The sequence below is a fragment of the Columba livia genome, chromosome 3, assembly GCF_036013475.1.
Source record: "Columba livia isolate bColLiv1 breed racing homer chromosome 3, bColLiv1.pat.W.v2, whole genome shotgun sequence".
NCBI classification, from domain to species: domain Eukaryota; kingdom Metazoa; phylum Chordata; class Aves; order Columbiformes; family Columbidae; genus Columba; species Columba livia.
In genome coordinates this window covers 38,985,559-39,007,527 of record NC_088604.1, presented here as the reverse complement: position 1 = coordinate 39,007,527, position 21,969 = coordinate 38,985,559, and the positions used below count along the sequence as shown (strand labels likewise).

Here is a 21,969-nt window from a genome sequence, read left to right as displayed (position 1 = left end):
AGATTAGGAAAGCTAGAGATTTTCACCAATGGGATTCAAAGAGCAGGACAGCATCCCAAGCAAGCTCCTCCAGCAGCACACCACTCTGCAGAACACTTGAGTTTCTTCTCAGCACTACTGGCATTCTTGTCTACCATCTCCTTGCTAGCTTCTTTGTTCTCTTCTGCTTCTTTTCACGTGCACAGAGCTCCAAAACCAATATCCAGACCATGTCCACCACCCATGCGACCAGTCCATGCTCAGCCCTATGTGCTACACTTTTGGATCACTCTTACGTGTTCCTTCCCCCACCTCTTCTACACAGGAAGGTTTCTACAAATAAATATATGAAACAATCAGGTTCACTCCAGCCTCCATGAAATTTGAAACATCTTCACAGAAGGATTAAAAACCAGAAACACTGGGATTCCTCTGTAATCCATCTAAAAAACAGAGGTGTATTTTGATAAATTCTTCTTTTAGAGGTCATATGGCACAGACTACACTTTTAAGGCATGAGTTCACATGCAAGTCTTACCGTAGAGCTATGATTCATGGTAAGAGTTCAAAAACGATCATTTCCATTATATCACATGATGTTATTCCGAGATGGTCATTGATGACTGAAGTCAAACCTCAGATTCACAAGAGTAAAAGAAAAAACAGAGCAATTGCGAGGAAGAGTTTGGCACCACCTCTGCTCTTTCTGCTCTGAGCACAGATGACTGAAAGCAAATTTTCAGGACTCTCCAAAACTCGGGGGCTCTCTGGACAGCACTCTGACACCAGATGCAAAGGAAAAGGTTCCCTGGGCAGCACAGACATCTACCGCTGACTTACTCAGCAAGGCCCCCTTTATGGTCAAGAGAGGACACGATCCATGTCATCCTAAAGTACATTTCAACTGCCAGATGAATCACACTCTAAAATTACTTACCTCATTAAGCATCGTCTCAGAAACTGTGCTATAAACATCCAAAGTTAGATTAAATGAATCCTATCCACAGTATCTGTGACAAACACTCAGCTTTCTGCAATTTGCAAGAGGACTTTTATCTGCCTGACTTCATCATGACATCTCCTATCAGTGGTAAATCACTGTGATTTATCTAGAACTAAAACACTCAGATTGGAAAAGGAATGCAAAAAATAACTGGTGCAGAAAGTATCAGCAAATCTCAGTAACAACTTGCCTCCTACATGGACTTTAGAACGCACGCCACGCTCTGAGGTTTTATTTTCTAAGCTCTAAGCTGCTTCTGGTGATGATCCCACAAGCTTTGCTCATCCTCCAGCATCGAGACAGCCTTATTTCCCAGTAACAACAAAACAGCTTAGCACATGGAAAACCCCTTCTTGTGCAGATGATGGGGCCTTCTGGAGGGACAGTCTCTGACTTTCTCTTGAAAAGCCCAATCATCATCACAAACCTTATTCCATCAGGTACACAGTGCACTACAGCAACATGCTGTACACCACCAGCTCAGAAACAAATACATGACATCAAACATGTACCTTATTAAAAATCATCACAGAGTCCCTCAGATGTAGCTCCCCCTCACATGAAGCAGGCTAACTGGAGAAAGCTAAGTTATTTATTCTCTCTGCATATATCACATTTACATAAATGCACAGGCATGTATATATATATATATGTGTGTGACAGACCTGCAGCTCACTTCTATATCCATCAGCAATTTAACAGTTAAAGAATATTAGAGAATTATACCTTTCAGTCATTCTGACTCCAATAAAACACTCCTCCATTTCCTTATCCACTCTCATATACCTTCTACATGTAGCTAAGAGGATGAAAATACTATTTTACGCATACTTACTTACATATGGATTCACATACATACAAGCCTGTAAAAATTCTAAGAAACTATGTGTATTCTTACAAAGTGTTTGGGCTTTTTAGCATTGAGAACTCCAGAAGCTAAAGATTTTAAGGAACAATGTCTCCAATTTTGGTCTTTCATCTTCCTCTCCATGCAGCTCTACAGTCCGGGTTTGCATACCAGGGAAGTGGTAGGTACTGTATACACATCCATGTAACTTATCAAAAACAGTCTTCCACAGAAAGGATTACAGGCTCCACCTATCTGGAAATCCAGTATCTTACAATACTTTCCTGTACCTGAGTATTTATTCTGCTGAAGCATTCATATAGCTGTGATTCCTTTTTAAGTAGAAAATGGAACAAATAAAACAAGCAATTGCAATCTATGCTTCTAACAACATATTGCTCAGTCTGCCATTGGTTTAATTATAGGACTTCTAGCAAAGACTGGTTTGGTTTTTTTCTTTTTTTTTTTTTTTTTCAGGCCTGTATCTAGTGGAGTGCCTCAAGGGTCAGTACTGGGACCAGTACTATTCAATATATTTATCAATGACTTGAACGAGATACTAGAGTGCACTGTCAGCAAGTTTGCTGATGACACTAAGCTGGGAGGAGTGGCTGACACGCCAGAAGGCTGTGCTGCCATCCAGCGGGACCTGGACAGGCTGGAGAGTTGGGCAGGGAAAAATTTAATGAAATATAATAAGGGAAAGTGTAGAGTCTTGCATCTGGGCAGGAACAACCCCAGGTTCCAGTATAAGTTGGGGAATGGCCTGTTACAGAGCAGTGTAGGGGAAAGGGACCTGGGGGTCCTGGTGGACAACAGGATGACCATGAGCCAGCACTGTGTCCTTGTGGCCAGGAAGGCCAATGGCATCCTGGGGTGTATTAGAAGGGGGGGTGGTTAGTAGGTCGAGAGCAGATTGCTTTCACTCAAGGTTCAGGAAACAGCACTGCTGTACTACGCATAAAAAGTTAATAACCAATACTGTATTTACCTACACAAATATCCCAGCTGGTCAAGCACTCCATGAAAGAAAATTCTCCAGACTGCTCTGAGGGAAACCAGTCCCTGAATCTCAAGTGTCTTCTCCCAGCTGGGGCTGGGCAGAGCACAGGTGAGGTGTCTGAAGGGCTGGGCTCCACAGGCAGACCTCTTTCAGCTGTGGCAAGGCAGGAGTGGTACCTGGGTTCCAATGACTGGGTAAGGTCTGGACACTGCAGTCACCCTCCTCCAGCCTCCCCAGCTGCTGCCTCACACTCTGCAGCATCCCACAGAGTGTGCGATCCTTTGGGTCTACAAGTTTGTCTCTTAAAGTCTAGAGCTGCAACCTACAAAGCACCTAAGAATGAGCTTTGCAGTGAGATTTTGAACACAGTCATTCACCGCTCAAAAGTAAATGGTAATTTGAAATCGCTGAGGAAACAGAAAGCATCTTGAAGATGTCCTCTGTCTCCCTCTGCCACTGGGACCTGTTGTTCTCCACCTGTGCTGTGGAGAAGGCAGGTCAGGATATCCTCTTCATTGCACAGCTCCCCTGCTTGAGCAGGTGATGTGGCCCACAAAACAGGACATCTCCTTTCCTGATACAGCTGTCTGGGTATTTTCCCATGCATTCTTCATGCCAGCACCAAGAACTGTCCCTCCCAGGTGATCTTTTCCCTGACTAAGCAGCTCAACTTCCCAGGAGCCAGCCTCTTCCTTAGGGAAATGTCATTTCAACAGGACTCTTGACACTTTTCTAGCCCTTGAGCCACTGAGCCATCAGTCCTTAGAAGTGCAGTTCAACAGGTGTTTAAACACACAGCAGAGGAGGTGAAAAGCTACATACTCCAAAGGACACATCAGTGTGACAAAAATACCATAACTTGGCATCACACGTAAAACTGCGAGCTCCTCTCACTCTGTATTTACCCAGAAACTCTAATGCATTTCCAAATAAACTTCTGCATGGCATTATTTTAATGCATTTTAGAAAAAAAAAAATTAAGAAGTCAGATCTGCTTTTTACTCACTCTTAAGGATCTACCCTTCAGTTTTTTCTGATGAACATTTCACAGGTGTGTCTTGCAGGGCAACCTCTGGCTGGGTACAATGGGGATGCCAGCTTCAGTCTTCTCCCGTGCTGACTGCAACTGCAAGTTTGTGTACCACAGTATGGCACACTGCCCTGCATGAGGAGAGACACATCGTAAATGGAGCGTTGAAGCAGACCGGGGAGTACAGAAATTTAACACCTGTGCTTTCTGCAGCACTCGGCTGCCTGAATACACCTGGGCAAACCAGCCATTTGCTCCTGAGGTTTTCACAGCCACTTCCCTCTGTAAACAAAAAAAGTTCAAACCATGGCACTCCAGTTTGATTCCCACTAAATCATCTCTGAAAATGCAAAGCAGTGAAAGCTGCACAATTATGCAAACAAGGGAAATGAGACCTTCGCATGTTCCCAAAAATCGTGAAAAATCAGTAAAATACGATAAAAGGCTCCTTCTGCTTCTCTCTCTAGTACCTTCCCCATCACATCTCATTATTGTCCCATCCCAGGTACCCTGTTTCAGCCACGGCACCAGGGTGGACGTGAGCGAGTAGTTTTTTTTCTGGCTATGGGAACTTACTAGGCGGATTCGCTAAGGTTTCCATTCTCGGCCTGTGATCCCTCTCCTTTTCTCTTCACACAAATACTCCTACCAGCTCCACTTTCTTGCTGCTTTTCCAGGTTTATCTGTTGCCATAACTGTCGTTACATCCTTTCTGAAGCCAGTGTATCCCCCCTAAACTACAGACAGACTACCATGTTAGCAGTATTTGTGAGCAGATGAGAGGATTTACAGGCCTGCACTGCCAAAACAAGCAGGACTCTACTACTCCCAGGTCATAAATTGGATCCTTGAGGCACACAGGGGTGGAGGGTCCCAGGGGCTCATGGTGGTTTTCTTTCTGAACATAAAATGGCAACTCTGTACTTTAGTGAAGGAAGTTGCAGAGGCTTCCCCAAGGCACAGAGACTGAGCGAGCATCTGCCATTTCATCAAGGAAGAAATGGACACTCTCCTCCTAAAATCCCTGCAGTAGAGGCAAAGGATCTGCCAGGGGCTGGGCTGCTGGTAAATGAGAGGAAGCTGTAAAAGTAAATTATGTGCTCAATTATCGCCTCTAAATGGCAGTGACCACAGTGGGCAGAATCATTTAATTGGAAGACACTCTCAGGATCATCGAGTTAAAACATAACCTAACTCTAGTACTAAACCATGTCTCTAAGAACTTTGTTTAAATGCCTTTTAAACACCTCCAGGGATGGTGACTCCACCACTTGCCTGGGCAGCCTGTTCCAGTGCCTGACAACCCTTTCCATGACTAATTTTTTCCTAATATCCAATCTAAACCTCCCCTGGTGCAACTTGAGGCCATTTCCTCTTGTCCTATCACTTGCTACTTGGGAGAAGAAACCAACACCCTCCATGCTACAACCTCCTTTCAGGTAGTTGTAGACAGCTATAAGGTCTCCCCTCAGCCTCCTTTTCTCCAGGCTAAACAGCCCCAGTACCCTCAGCTGCTCCTCATCAGGCTTGTGCTCCAGGGCCCTCACCAGCTTCATCACCTCTGCACTCTCTAGCAGCAGGGACCCAAAGAAAAGTGACTCCCTTCTCTTTCTGAAGCCCACCAACACCACAGTTTAAGGAGGACAAGCTTCCCTGCCCCACCTCTTACACCCAGCAAAGCTAAGAAATATTTCATATGGAAACTGGTAGCAAATGGAGGTAGTAGGGTGGTCTTTTTTTTTTTTCTTCCTTTTCAAATGAACCTTTTTGTTAAACAAGACTGGAGCAGCAGTCATCTCCTTGGCCATCTCCTTCTCTTACGGTTAGAGAGGGAACCAAATAGCGTGCCTGGGGTGACTGGCTCCACAGGCTGGAAGCGAACCCTCCACTCTCAGTGCAATGTCACTGCTTGTTCTACTGTGTTCACAAATGATGCAAGTCACTTGGCCTGCTTGAACTTTTGAGAGCTGCAGGCAGAAAACTGCTGAGGAGAAATAAACCCTCTTGATCTCTGAAGCAGAAATCATTGCTGAAATGCAAGTTCAGTGACTTCAATTACAAAATGCTGTTGGAAGATCTCATCATCCCTCTTTCCTACTAATTAACATGTCTGCATAATTCAGCTCCTTTTCCTACCCTTTTTCCTAAGGCATTCAGATCATCAGATTTGTTTATGTACAAAACAATTGATAATACAGAAAGGCACTGGAAAGCTAACCACTAGTTAGGTCTGTAATTTGATCTTTTGGTAGTGTTTTGCTGACTATGTTGTCAATGACATTGTCATGTCTTGCAAATATAACTTTCGGTTTCATTTTAATTAGAAGTATTAATTGAAATATAAAGAACCAAATAAATAAGCTATATCTAAACTACAAGTAGACTATTAATAGCCATGTTCAAGATGATGTGCAAAAACATGGAGTTTAAAGTTAGAATCACAGTAATGGAAATCTGAGAGAGATCTCCAGAGCTCATCTAATCCCTTCTCACAGCTTTACCATAGCTGTGTTTACCACAGTTTCTCTGCGATTTTTTGGTCTCAAGGCATCAAAGGCAAAACTTTAAATTGCTTTGTTTGGAAACCATTCTTCCTTTCTCTAGGAATCATTCCCATAGGATTTTAACACCATTTCCTTTAAGTGTGTTGAAATTAAGCCCCTGGTCTTTATTCCACTGCTCTCACTCCTTTCTTCTCTAAAAATCACAAATTCTCTTCTTTTTAAAAGGATTAATTAGGAAAAAAAAAAAAAAAAAAAAAACAAACCAAACCAAACCAAACCAAACAACAACAACAACAAAAAAACACACAACAAAAAAAAAACCTTACTAGTTTTACTCAAAGTAGAATAAAATAGCCATACATCCCTGTCCTCCTTCCTCACATCCCTCTCTTGGTTGAAATGTTTTCCCCAGTACACTTCAAAATGCACTTTGGGCACCTACTTTCTCAGAATGAAATATAGAATTATCAAGAATATTGATAAGAATATTGATATAGAAATATCAAGAATATTTACTATAATTAACGAACTCAGGTAGAAGCTTGACATTTTTTAAGGTTGAGTGAAGACACTAATATCAGCAGGTAGTTTACATGCTACACGTAAAACTCTTTGTTCAAGTTTCAACTTTTATTTCTGCAAATCAGAATGTGGAATCTGACCCACTAGCAATCATATTAGTAAGTACAAAAAATACCAGCTACTGAGAGCCTCAATTCAGAAAACAGCAGAAGAATCAGACATGAAACTGTCTCCACATCCTAAAGGCCTAATGCAAACATGAAGAGTGGTTGTATCAATAGGCCAGACAGTCTCAACATATGCTTGCAGCAAACCCCAGCCCCTCCAGCTTTGATGCACCACGTCTCAACACCAGAAAGCACTTGGTGTGAGAGGCAGCACGATGGAAAGACACCAACACCACCACACCTGAAGAGGGTGGGCAGTAGGGCTCCCAGCAGGACCTTGCTCGGTGGTATTAATATTTCTACCCATAGTCAGTGCAACACCCTGAGGAGGAGTTCAGGAAGGGAACCAAGAGCTGTGAGCTTCACATCCAGTGTACAAGGTTTGAGAGGGCAAAACCCAAATGTTTGCTCTTGCATGTCCTCCTGTTACTCAGACGGGCTGGTGGACACACGTAGCTGTGCTGCCTCAGGGGTCAGGCCAGATGGACAGCACGCCTCAGGACAACCAAGTTCAGCTGAACAAAACAAATGAGGGAGTCTGATTTTGGCTTTCAATCCAATCATCGTACTGATCCCATTCAAGACTACAATTTAACAAAAATAGTCCAAGCCGGTTTTCTTCTCTTTTCTTTCACAGAGTGGTCCACCGAAACACAAACTCTTGACAATACAAGATGCAGTAACATCGAACTTAAGCTCTAACTCAGTTCACAGTCTGCAAAAGATTAACACGACCTAAGTTTGGCTCCTTTTATCCTTTACTGTATAACTTCAGCCATTACTAATTAGCCACACTTTTAAGAAGTTCTTGCAACTAACACAAATGTTGGTTGTTAAATTCCTGTTTATACAGTACTTCAAGATTTAAATCATGTTTCAGTTCCCTTACCACACTGTATCTGTGGATTAACTTACTGACATTGGACTAAGCAGCGAAAAGCAAAATTCTGGCTGTCTTCACAAATCATGTAAAAAAATATTTCTTGTTATTCATTTATTCCAGCTGCTTTGCAGTACAGCATGTGTCTCTGGGGCTCCATATCTCAGTGTAACAGGAGCTGATGCTGGTAGTAAGCAATACAAATCTAACTTCTCGTGTCCCTGAATTACAAACTCAAGTATCTGAGTTTTGGTACCCAGCTGCTCTGGGAGAACCTGCTTTTATGCCTTGCTGAACTGCTGCTCCTCTCAAAATTGCACTTCATTAATGACTGAAGAAGACAACCTACTGATAGATAAGTCAGACTCTGGCCAAGTACTGACAACCTCAGGTATTCAACCCCTTTTTCTATTTGGTCTTCATAGGCAAAGCTTGCTGCCAGACCCCTGCACGTACCAGCACAGTTTGGGAAGGACACCAGCAACCTACAGTAGGTGAGCAACAGGGCAAGGACTGGATTATGAAAACCCAAGAAGTTCCTTATAAGTGGAAAACCACTTCCCTGGGCAGCCTGTTCGTATGCCTGACAACGCTTTCCATGAAGAAGTTTTTCCCAATATCCAGTCTAAACCTCCCCTGGCACAAGCTGAGGCCATTTCATCTCATCTTATCACTTGTTACTTGGTAGAAGAGACCAACACCCTCCATGCTACAACCTCCTTTCAGGGAGTTGTAGACAGCGATAAGGTCTCCCCTCAGCCTCCTCTTCTCCAGGCTGAACAGCCCCAGTTTCCTCAGCCACTCCTCATCAGACTTGTGCTCCAGACCCCTCACCAGCTTCATTGCCCTTCTCTGAACTGCCTCCAGCACCTCAATGTCTTTCTTGTAGTGAGGGGCCCAAAACTGAACACAAGATTCAAGGTGCAGCCTCACCAGTGCCAAATGCAGGGGGATGATCCCTGTTCTAGTTCCCTAGTCTTGCTGGCCACACTGTTTCTGATATAAGCCATGCTTATGTGTGCAGAAAGAAACATCATTGCAGTCACAAGTACTCTGCTTCTTAAATTCAAATATATTTTCATTTTTGAAAGGTACCAAATATAATCAGCATTCCATATCTATATGTAATATTTATTTTGACTTTTATTTCCTACAATTTTTGACCATTCTGCTAAGACTAGGTATTTTGCAAGGCTTGTGCACCTGTATTAAGAAATGTCACACCATGGAGAATGTAACTGTCATCACAAAGGCTCATGATATTACTACATTCATGCAATTCGCCTCCTCACCCTACTTTTTCCAAGTGCAAAGATATGTTGAGAACAGCTGTCTTGGTCAAAGTCCCCAGAACACATTTAAATCATAGCTCCCTGTGCCACCACCCAGACATTTCAAATGAGGCAGATTTCTCCATTTGGTAACCCCCAAATTTGAACACCATCAGAAGGTACTACTGTTCAACTGATTTCCATTTTTGTGGTTCCTTCCTGGATGAACTTATATACTACTTAGGAACAAATGGTGTACCCTGACAACAGGTTCCCAAAATGTCTCAGACGGTGTACTAGGAGTGCTGGTTATGTGCTGTTACAATTGCATTTGGGAACTGGAAAAATTGCAGGTTCTGTAAACCTAATTAAGCCTAATTTAATTTCATTTTGATTAGCTATATCATTCTGTTCACCTCACCAGGTTCTGCAGGAACACAGCTAGTCTGATTTCACTTGGATATCTTCTCTTTTACCTGTACTCCTTGGAAAACATATACAAAAGTAACTTCACATCTCCACAAATAGTTCATCTGGCAATTCATATCTAGAATGGATACTGCAATTTATTAAATTACCACAATGTGCTGCTAATTTACACATTATTTGTTAAAAGACTACTTAAAATCTGAAACTTGGTTCAAATAAAAGGGTCCAGAGGGTAAAAAAGGTCTCAAGTAATCTATTTTAAATCTGTTCAATTTTAAAATAAAGTAACAGTTTTTCTATTAGCTTTTTTGAACAGCAAATACAGCAGCAATGCAAAGGTCAAATTTCTCCCCTCCATTCTACCACTACAGTCTGTTTTTGCAGTGCCTTTACTGAGAACAAAGCTTTTCCTCACAATTGCAGCTTCACTAACAAATATACTACAGATGCACACAACCACGCAGTTTCTACAGTATTTTGCTGTAGTTAGAAAGAGTTGGGAGTTGATTTCTTTCAGTAAAGTATGACTCCAAAGACATCAGCTCTGAAGGATACAAAGGATGGTAGTTTTGCACTGTTTGCAGGGCACAGCTGCACATTAAAATAAGCTCAAATCTTATTTTTAGGAAAAAAAAAAAAAAAAAAATCTATCTTTTCACTTCTTGGTTGATAACTACTGAACCAAGTGTTGGAAACAGACACAGCAACAAAGGGAAGTCTTCAGCATTGTGGCAGAAGTTGAGCTGATGTTTATCTCAAGGTAATCGCATCCACAAGGCCAGAAAATGAAAGATAAATGACCAAGGGCACAACCACAGAGAACAATTACCAAAAAGCTGGATGGGGGAGGATCCTCCAAGCAAATCGCTGAGGTGGCAGAAGAATCTGAAGAGGACAAATCAAAGATCAAAGGCATGGGCAGGATTTCAAGAACAACATCGGGGACTGCATACAGGTCAAGTGAGGCTGAGAAGGCAGTGCACCTTGCAAACTCTTGATGAGGTGCTGCACGGAATGAAATGGGCAAAGTTGGACTGGAAAAGGTGTGGGTGCATTACAGAGAGAAGCTCCACTAACAGCTGCTGACAGCAGAGAATCATCGAATGCCCTGAGTCAGAAGCGACCCACAAGGACCATCGAGTCCAATTCCTACCCCTGCATATGACAACCCCACAGTTCACACCACGTGTCTGAGGGTGTTGTCCAGTCTCTTCTTGAGTGGGAGTTGCAGGGGGTACCCAGAAGCGTGAATGTAACTGGTGATGACCTGACCCTTTTTTCAAGCTGGAAGAGATTCAAAGCCAGCAAAACCAGAGAAACAAGAGGTGAGGGTGGATACTAAGAGAAGAATGAAAAAGCAGTGAAATGATTGAGGTGGTACACGATCAGCACAGCAAGTAGAGGGTTTATCAAAAGAGGGCAGGAAAAGACCTTCTGCCTTTTATGGAGAACAGAAGGCTTATAAGAAGGAAGAAGAGAGCATAAGCAATGAAAAAACTTCTTTTGCCAGTATTCTCTTCAAAGCAATTGCAGAGTTCTACACAGAGAAAGAGCTGGAGGGAGAAGAAAGGGAAGCTCCCACAAGGGACAAGCCCAAGGTGGCAAAACCCTCACCAGGGCTGTGGAGGGGGCCTGTCGTGAAGCTGAAGGGACGGCATGGCCACCAGCACCGTGGGAAACCAGCCTGGCACTGAGAGCCAGCCCAGGAGCACCTCACAGGGATGTCAGAGCAGATCCTTGTATTATTCCAATGACGAGATAGAAGACACATCAGAAGAAAATACATACCCTTAGGTATCCTTAAATGAATGGTGGAATTACAAGTGGTATGCAATAAAGAAGCAAAGATACCCCCAAAGTGTCACTTGTATAAATTATGTTATTTTGATGTGTGCACGGCCTTGCTCAGAAGTTGTTAAGAAATTCCAGTTTTTAGGTTCCTGCCCTGTTAAGGCCTTCTGGGAAACCTGAACATTTCACTTGACAAAGATTTATCCAACATAATGAGAGCTAAAAGATGCAGGAATCATCTGGCAGATTGCCCTACTGGATGTACTGTTCAGATGTTTCCCATTTTTCACATGTTCACTGCTTTAAAGACTAGAGTATCTCTAAGAATTAGTAAGAGATACACCAGAAAGATTTTTAAATCAGTGATTACTACAAAATTTCCAGATATTAGAACTGAATATAACAAGCTTAGTTCAGAGAAAATTATCTAGCAAGTCTACCATGGTCTTTCCTTGCAAAGAAAGAAAGAAAAATATTCCTCCTTTATAGAGTGACCAAATTACTTTTCTGTTTCAAAGTTATGCTTAAATTTACATTGCTTTTTCTTCCCTGGAAAGTTAGGCAAGGCAATAGTCAGCCAGACAAGACAAAAGATACAGCAGCATGTTTCCTGGAAGCATAACATAACACTGTTGCTGTCTCAGGATCATTGCATCCGCCTTCCGAAAACAATCCAGGCCATACTTAAGTAAATATTTATAATTAATTACTACATCCTTATAAACTGTCAGATTGGCTTAGTGCACACAGGTATTTCCCAAAATACCTTTAGGAGGAGGTATTTCTAACTTTCTTTAGGAGGAAAAGAAGATTTACGCCCTCCTGTCTTTTGTATCAGTCACACAAGCCTTTGTTGAAGAAGTTTGCTCTCCCCCTCCCCCCCATTTTTGATGTATGCAGCAATCAACTAAAAAACAACAGTATAACCATGATATATAAGAGAGCAAATTCTAACCACTGTATATCAGTAACAAAACTTTAATTTGCCACAGTAAGACAAGAATTTGAATTTAAGAAAATGTGACTCTAAACCACTAATAAAGCTATCCTCATCTTTGAACTGCTGCTATGAACATTTCACTCGAGATTAAATATCGCATGCACCTGATGTACACAGAGTTCATTTGTACAGTGTAGGCACAGAAAAATATACAAAGCTGTAAAAATCCATTTTTAGCTACAAACGTTACTGGTTATGTATCTTAAATATATTTTAGCAGCATAAATATTAGTTATTATTTTGTATAAGGGCAGGATTTTTCCTCTATAGAACCATGCATTAAATACATTGATATATTTCCATTCAGTTAATAAAAAGCAAAGCATCTATTTCACTACCTTTTAAATATAAATATGTTGAGCTCCACCATTCACCTGGTGTAATTGGAAAATGTGTCGTAAGTGACGTTGGAAAATACAATGACTTATAAAGCAAGGACTCATAAGGGCACACAATGTTGATACTGATGCTGTAACTCTTACTTAGTTTTTAATCTTCTAAATCCAGGGGACACAGATTATGTTTATGAACTTATGTGTCAACACAACAGTCCCTTAGAAAATCAGCGCTGTTCATAGAAAGGTGATCTGCTTTTCCTCAGTACTGTGACTGAATAAGGTAGAGGATCTACTTTTCACAAACAATCATCATCATAGATTAAATCCTGTCTTGGCACTTGGTTTGACATTTGGTTTACTTGCTAATGGCCAGAAGTTTTTGGTCTGCTGTTCTATAGAAACAGAAAATGAGCAATGCTCCCGAAAAAAGGTGGAATGGTCTTACCAAGAAGTGAGTTGCTATTAGAGCCTTCCACACAGTGGCCACAAAAAGCAGACAGAACATATATAGCACATGCAGCAGCAATTTTTTTAACTGAATGTTGGATTCATTGTACAAACCTGTCCTAGAGAAAGGAAAAAAAAGAGAGCTGACACTGAACTTTACAACATATTCAAGGCATAGTACTCAGAAAGGGAAGTGTTTAGCCATTCATAGACAGTGCTTGTATTATTAACTAAGTCTCTTCAAGCTTGGGTGAAAGCAAAAGCAGATGCTGTATTTTCTTTGAGACATTTTTGCAAATTCAACCCAACACAGTGGGGACGCATCTGTCTTGGGGTGCACACCCCACAGAGCTCCCCTGCTAAAACTCACTGAGAGTTCTGGCCAAGAAAAGATGGTTTGCCTGCGCAAACCTTGGTAGAAAAAAGGGAGACAAAGCTTGGCTATGTTTAACACAGTGTATCAGATGGTTAGTGAGTGTCTGAACAGCATTTGATAATACGCTTTGTCAGGGCACGATATGCTGAATTTCTTTCAAGATGACGGGACTTGACTATTTGTGTACAAAAGCTGGACTGGGTGATGTTGCAGCAGCCCTCAGTAATGGCACAGAGCTGAGAGCAGAGGCAAAATCCCCTCTGGCACCGGGTGCAGCCGAGTCTGCCCAAAGCCCCAGTGCCACGGCTCAAACCTGCTGTCAGGCGGCAACACCCAGAAGGGGGGGACGGCGATTTGGTCTCTCTGTTCATTCCTTCTTAATCTCTCTGTTGAGACTGATAATGGGGGAGACCATTAGTGTCAGTTCTGCTGGGGCTTTCTGTTACTAAGGCTACTTAAGCTTTTCCGAGTAAATTGCCTGTGTCAAACTAACATCACACAGTGATGAGCAAAAAAGCCATTACAGAACCGCTCTCCATTTGTATTGATCCAGCCCTGGAGACTTTGGCCAATTCTTTGCAGTTCCCTGCTCCTCTCATTCATTATATTCCTATTTTACACTGTTTACAGGCAACACATTAGTCATTGCCTCAAATTCCTTCACTTAACTGAGGGTTAATGACTGGGCACACATGTCCTTCTTAAAGCCTTGCAACAGTCGCCATGTTGGATGCACCTCACCTAACTTAAACCTCAGAAAAAGATTTGGTTTAGACTAGAGGAATTTCCTTCTACAATCAATGGAGAAAGAGAGACAGCAGTAATCCAGTCACACACCACTACTTAGATGGTGTGAACCCGTACATAACAATGAACTGGCCATCCATCAAAGTAAATACTTTGCTGGGTCATGGCTTCCATCTTCTTACAGAAAGAGCTGGACATTGTTTGTAGACTGTCTTGTGAACTGTAATTACAGCCCTGAGCTCCCACCTGCAGGCTATGGGATTCTCAGTGACTTTTAACCACTTTTCATTTATCTGTCATTTAGTGTCTTTCAGCAGCAAAGGCATTTCTTGTGCTACTTTGAGTATACCTAATCTTACACGTGCAAAACCTTAAGTAGAAAATAAGTATGATTCCTGACCCTATTAAGTCACAGGGAATTTGCTAGTAACTTTGACTGGGCTTGGATTTCACTGCAGCTCCAGAGAGCTATAGGCTTGTTATTGTTCATATTTGCAAATGGATTTAAATCTTCAGGATATTTTTTTTTGTCTTCTGAATCTAGGATTTTTTTGGATCTCAGAACACTTAATCTGTGGATCTGCTCCATCCATAACACAGCACACTGAAGAATTTTTCTGCTGGGTGTAATGTCTGCTGTATAAAATCCATGCATGTTATTTGAAGCAAACAGGATTGCAAGCCTGTGATACAACTGCAAAACACAAATTTTAAAAATAATAGTTCTTCTCAATTCAAACATGCATTCAACTGAATTATGGAATTTCTTCATCATGGTTTCCTTCCTTCCTTCCTTCCTTCCTTCCTTCTTTCCTTCCTTCCTTCCTTCTCTTTTGCAAGTTTCTTTACTGCTTTTCAGAAAGAAATCAAATAAGAAAAGAAGAAATGGCAGAGGGGAATTTTAAGCACATAAAAGTTAGTCAATTCAAAGTTGTGGCTGTCACAGGAATGTTAATTCTGCTAACTGCACCATCACTGCAAGGCACACACATCAAAACCAGTATCTAGTGGAGTGCCTCAGGGGTCAGTACTGGGGCCAATATTATTCAATCTATTCATTAACGATTTGGACGAGGGAATAGAGTGCACTATCAGCAAGTTTGCTGATGGCACCAAACTGGGAGGAGTGGCTGACACACCAGAAGGCTGTGCTGCCATCCAGCGGGACCTGGACAGGCTGGAGAGTTGGGTGGGGAAAAATTTAATGAAATACAACAAGGGAAAGTGTAGAGTCTTGCAACTGGGCAGGAACAACTCCAGGTTCCAGTATAGGTTGGGAAATTACATATTAGAGAGCAGTGTAGGGGAAAGGGACCTGGGGGTCCTGGTGGACAACAGGATGACCATGAGCCAGCACTGTGCCCTTGTGGCCAGAAAGGCCAATGGCATCCTGGGGTGTATTACAAGGGGGGTGGTTAGTAGATCGAGAGAGGTTCTCCTTCCCCTCTACTCCACCCTGGTGAGACCCCATCTGGAGTATTGTGTCCAGTTCTGGGCCCCTCAGTTCCAGAAGGACAGGAAACTGCTGGAGAGAGTCCAGCACAGGGCAACAAAGATGATTAAGGGAGTGGAGCACCTCCCTTATGAAGAAAGGCTGAGGGAGCTGGGTCTCTTTAGTTTGGAGGAGACTGAGGGGTGACCTTATTAATGTTTATAAATATATAAAGGGTGAGTGCCACGAGGATGAAGCCAGGCTCTTCTCGGTGGCAAACAATGATACGACAAGGGGTAATGGGATCAAGCTGGAACACAAGAGGTTCCACTTAAATTTGAGAAAAAACTTCTTCTCAGTAAGGGTGCCAGAGCACTGGAACAGGCTGCCCAGGGGGGTTGTGGAGTCTCCTTCTCTGGAGACATTCAAGACCCACCTGGACATGTTTCTGTGTGACCTCACCTAGGCGTTCCTGCTCCAGCAGGGGGATTGGACTAGATGATCTTTCAAGGTCCCTTCCAATCCCAAACATACTGTGATACTGTGTGATACTGTGATACTGTAACACTCTACACTGCACAGACACTGGAGAACTGTTATAGTTCTCGCAGGAAAACATCTATGAACTTGCTGGCTTAGTTCATTCTTCTCCATTTAAGCTCCTCATGATGAATGTAACTAGCTGTGTCACCATTTCATTACGTACCCTGACATTTTAGCTAGAGTTTCAAAGAGATTTATGCCCCTCCATCTGAAAGGGGAAGAAAGAGAGACAAAGATGAACAAAGGGCTGTGGAGCAGTATGACCGTGGGAATGGGGTGCCCTCCACATGAAAACAGAAGAGCTCTTTAGATAACAATGGAATGCTTGGTCTACAAAATCTCACTTTCTCTAAAACATGGGGAGTTTTAGGAGCACAATGTATAGGAATCAATTCAAACAAATGAACAAGCTGTCAAATTTCTCCCCTAGACTACATCCCACAACTGAAGAATCTGATGTCCACACTATCCCACCTCTCCCTCTCTCAACACCATAGTGGAACCCAAACCACCACCCTGTGAGACAGGCAAGGGGCAGGGGAAGTACATCCAGAGGTATCCCAGCCTGATCCTCTTTGCTGACTGCAGAGCACTCTTACGAAGATGAAGACAGAACGCAATCCAGACCAGGCACTTAATTTGAGATTTTGAACATTGCTCTGCAGGAAACACCGCTCTTCCCGTTCACTAGAAGAGAGTCCAAGGGAGACAGGTTGGCTTACGAGGCAAGCATCAAAACCTGAATAGCCTGATGTTTCAGTAACACCCAAAAGACTTCACAAAATGACCTGCTTACCTTTCTCACATTCATTCTAAATCATCATATTTAAAATATATTAGCAAATACTGGAACTATTTCTCCTCACCTAATATAAACTAAAATACGTATTTTCCATATATGTATGTGAGGGCACTAGATTAGCTCCGTTTCTCTTTTGGATACCGAGACCCAAATACAGGATTCAGCCTTGGTGGTGGATCCCACTGTACTGCCACTGCCAACTCATTTCCAGTCATCCGGACTGGGAGTCCCTTCAAGAGATCCAAGTCAGAGCAGATGCACAGATGTGCAGGACAGACAGGTAGGTTTGTCTGAAAGCAGACTCACCAAGCTTGCAGATCCATACCTGCACTGTGCCCTGCCTGCTTCCCATCTGTGGCAACAATAAAATGGGAAAATGATTCAAAAGTAGGTAACACAACTGCATAGCTCCAAGTGTGACATTTGCAAAACAAAACCAAAGAATATCCCAAATATTTCCTGCTTTAATTGTTTTCTTAAGAGCAACCAATAAGCACACTATTTTGAGGTTAGCCCATCAGATCTCACTAAAAAAGAATACATGTGATTAGGAAAACAGTGAGTAAAAAGGTTTGCTTTTTCTAAAACAGTATTGTCATCAACTCCAATAAAAACACCAGAAGAAGGGAAAAAAAAAAAGCTTGAGTTGAAAAGAAAACATTCAAAAGAAAGAAAAGTACGTAACTTCAAGTCTTGTGGTTTCTATACACACCAAATGCCTTTCAAGATCTCATGAGTTATGTATGCTCTGAACATATATTTCTATAATACAGTCAACAGTCATTATTTTTGTTGAGTCATTTGTGCACATGAAAGAAAATCAGGGAACCCAGACCGACACTTGACATGAACGTCTTCAACCACAAAATTTGTCAAATGTTTTACTCTTAAAAACGTTCAAGGAAGCTTAACGGAGATATTGACTGATTCCTGTACTCTGTTCATCTGCACAGCAGGGCAATTTCCCGTTCACATGCAAACAAAGATCAAGCCCCTATTGAATTCGATGGTGTAATAGATAGCAATAGATACATGGTTTTGCAGAATGAAAGAGAAAGAAGGAACTGAAGTAGCTCTGCAGTTCTTTGTAAGACTCTTCAATTAACTGATAACAATCAGAATAAGTGCAATGATTTTAGATGCATACAAATATAGGGCACAGGAAAAAAAAATCTACATGCAACAAAGAAGCCAGATACTGAGAAGTACTCTAGTTCTCTCCCATCTACTCAGGTCCTAAGGTTTTCTGATTGCTGCATGGGCATGTAGTAGTTAATGAAGAAATTTGATTCTTTATTCAGATGTAACATAAAACAACGCATAAGATATCAAACAATAACTAAAATTTCCTTGACAAAAGATAGCTGTAGGGAATTTCTGGAAGTGACTCCATAAATCAAAACCAGTGATTTAATAACAGGCAAAAAGAGCACTAAGAGGATTTACATGTCCATATATTTTTCACAAATTAGTGAAGAAAAAAAAAAAGGTGATTGGTCCTCTTGTTTGTACTGAAAACAAGAAGGAAAATATTGACTTGAAGTATTATACAAGATGATCCTATATGTGCCCTGCCACCTCAGTAAGAAGGGAGAGGTGCAGCTACCCAGGCCGTCTGCAGCTCTAGGCCATGGCAGAGGAACTGGATGTGACTAAGGCAAAACAACACATTTGTAAACCCGGCCCAGTTGTAGAGCAAATAATTCTGAACACCTCATCACTACCAGCCAGCTAACAGGCCACATGGCCCGACTGAAGCTTTGGCAGTCGGGCCCAGAAGTAAAACCTCCCACAACCGCGACAGAAAAACACCTACGTTTTGCTCAGCTTTACACCCTCTGAAGACAACCCAAACGCGTCCTTGGCTTTTACATCCAAAACCAGGATTCCTTAGAGTTTTTTGAGCAGCAGACTCAACTGGCATAGAAGTGAGGCATTGGGAGGCACTGATGTAATTTAAAGAACTAATTTCACATGTGATTTAAGGAATGTGAAAGCTCAGGATCTCTAACGGTGGTAAAGGCACAACAATTTGCAACAAAATATAAACTTCATAGTAAAATTTCACAATTCTACTTTTTAACCAAGAAAATATTGTATTTTCATAAATGTCTATTCAATACAAGGAAAAGTATTATAAAACAGTGAATTGTTTGGTATATTTTGATACAACATGACTACTTCTCAGTATTGTGCAGAGCTGCTTTTAGAGGGGAACGACATACCAATTACAACGATGAAAACCAGTGTTTTTAAGTAGTTTTATTCATTATTTCAAGACCAACTTAGAGATTAGTTACAATAGGAAAAAAAGTATAGCTTTTTTCTTTTTGATAGTCCGCTGACTATTCATTTTGTTTTTTGGGCCATACAAGAGGGTTGTTTTTTTTGGTTTTAACTGTTAAGTACCCCACTGTAAGTCAACGTATACTTTGAAGAAACCCAGTACCAGCTCCATTTTGCCACATGATCTTAGAAACACAAGACTTGCTAATAAGGTTTTGAAACCTTTCACATAGTACATATCAAGTAACTTTTGGCACTCAACAAATAAAATTCCTGTTAAATTGAGTGCACACATACTTCTAACACCTGATATGAAACAGTTAAACAAACAACTTTCATTAAGTGGATATTTCCAAATCAATTTAAGGACTTTCAAAAGAATAGAGACCAAAACAGGAGCAGAAAGTATTTCTTGAATGAAGCTGCACATTGCATTGCAAACACCTGCACCATCGCCACAGTCAGACACCTGCAAGTTCCAAAGCCAAAGTCCAACCACGACAGAAGAAAGCAGAGATCGCAGGGCAAGTATCATGCCCTCTACTAAGTGACTACTATGGAGTAAAACCATCTTCTCACCAGAAAAAAAGAGAGAAAATAATAGATGGATATATACCTGTGCCTACGTGTCTAACTATGCATGGTATACCTCTCATTTGACATTCACATCAAAATACACAAGGTGGTTACTTGTCAAGGTTTACGAGTCAAGTACAGAAGGGACCATTCGTTACAATGAGCAGGAGGGAAATAATTTCCAAAAGCCAAACAGACTTTAGTTCCTCGCATTCCCAGCCTCAGAGCTGACAGTTCACTGGGGATGCCTCAGCAGAGAGTGGGGTCCCCCGGTCCCCGTGAAGAGAGCAGTTGCTCCTGTCCCCTACAAGGTCTCTTCTTAACATCTGGGATGTCTCATGTCTTACTGCCTTACACCTGGGTTTCCAAACAGGCCCACAATGTGTTATTCCCCAGCCTGCAACACAGGAGAGGGGCGGAGGAGAAGGAACCCCCTGTGCAGGATTATAGAAACTTATATTTAGCCCAGTTTAATCCCATTCTCAGTCATTTAGGCAACAAAGAGCTCCGGCTCCGCTAGGGGTGGGGAAAAAGGGCACATCTCCCGGTGTGCCTGATTCTGCCGTAGGCAAACCAACTAATCCCCTTCTGAACTACTTGAGTCCACCCAAGCAATTATTTTAGAAGACGGGCAAAGACGTTAGCCAGTCTATATTATCCATATCCATACGTATCTGTAAGGCTCTCAGATAAACTCTCAGATACTCCTTTCATACCCTCACTGACCAACCACCTAACGCAGAGTCACCTCTTGGGGGGTGCGGGGTTGTGTGTGGGTTTGGACGCCCCCAGCAGCAAGACACAGAGCAGTCAGCACACAGAGCCAGGACTCGGCACAAACAATGACACAGAGAAGTAGAATTACAGGCAAACATATCAGAAATAAGGAGCATTAGAGGTTCCTGATAAACCTTTGTCATCTTAGGAGCTGCAGAGGCAAGAGACGTACACTGATCCACTTGTTAAAACCTTCAGTAGGGCCAGGCTTTTAAGAAGGCAAACAAGAAATGTGGTTATAGCTGCTATTCACCAAAGCCCAGCATCACACACGCAGAGTGCAGGAGGGAGCCCAACTTAAATTCTGGTTTCGAACTTCAGTCTTTTTGTGTAACATAAAATCATAAGAAAAGGGAGCAAACAACTCAGCTCCAAAAGCTTGCCTAATTAGCAGGAATTTGTTTGCTTCACATTTCTTGAATTCCTTTCTCTTTGTAAGACAATTGACTAAGAAATACTCCTTTCCTCAGAAAAGCACCCAAGCAGAATAAATAGAACGACTAATATAAACTGGCAGCTGTAAATTAATCTATATAGTAGGCAGTCCAGAAGGCTTTGTTCATCTCGACGGCTTTGTTGTCTACAAACCAGAGGAAACAAAAACAACCCCAAATACTCATTCACATCCGCAAACTGTTCATTAAACAGCAGCGCTAATACTTAATCTCACCAGATGCTGGGATGAAACAAGCATCAGTCTCAGTGCACTGAAGTGTTGTCGTGCCAAATAAGAACTGTTATTGCGCTGGCACAAGCATCTGAAAAACAAGCAGCAAGCGAGCACGTCAAGTTCTTCAATTGCTGCTTAAGTTCCTTCCAAGGCTCTCACACTAAGATTATGTTCTGTTCCCCAATTCATACTCATGCACTCTTAATGAAGAATTTTGAGTGATTATACCTATTTTTGTCATATTTATTTTCATGTTCTTGTCAATTTAGATGAAGCCAAACATAAGAAAAATGACTGAGTTTGCACAGTAAAACACCCTGATTTATAACCTCTTTGGTAAGGAGAAAAAAAAAAGTACAGCTGTTCTGTAACAGCTAGTATAGCGCTATGTTATGCTTTTTCCCTCAAGCTTATCTCAAACAAGTTATTACATCTTAATCACTCTGACAACTACAGAAAAATGTTTAGCAACACCTCTGATTAATAATTTTATATCTATTTCTTTAATGTTGATCTGGAAATCAGAATAAAAACAAAGAAGGTTGATTC

General features: G+C 41.8%; 1 protein-coding gene across 28 annotated transcripts in view; it reads right to left on the bottom strand.

Moving 5' to 3' along the window:
- The window catches only part of ANKRD6 (ankyrin repeat domain 6), a 108,373-nt gene that overhangs the window by 49,963 nt on the left and 36,441 nt on the right, over positions 1-21,969 (bottom strand). For 23 of the 28 annotated variants that reach the window (XM_065059578.1, XM_065059589.1, XM_065059588.1 and 20 more), the window contains one exon: positions 3,839-3,993. The exons of the other annotated variants lie outside the window; for them this stretch is intronic. The gene's annotated coding sequence lies outside the window, so the exon portion shown is untranslated. The remainder of the gene's footprint in view (positions 1-3,838; positions 3,994-21,969) is intronic. 28 annotated transcript variants of the gene reach the window in all.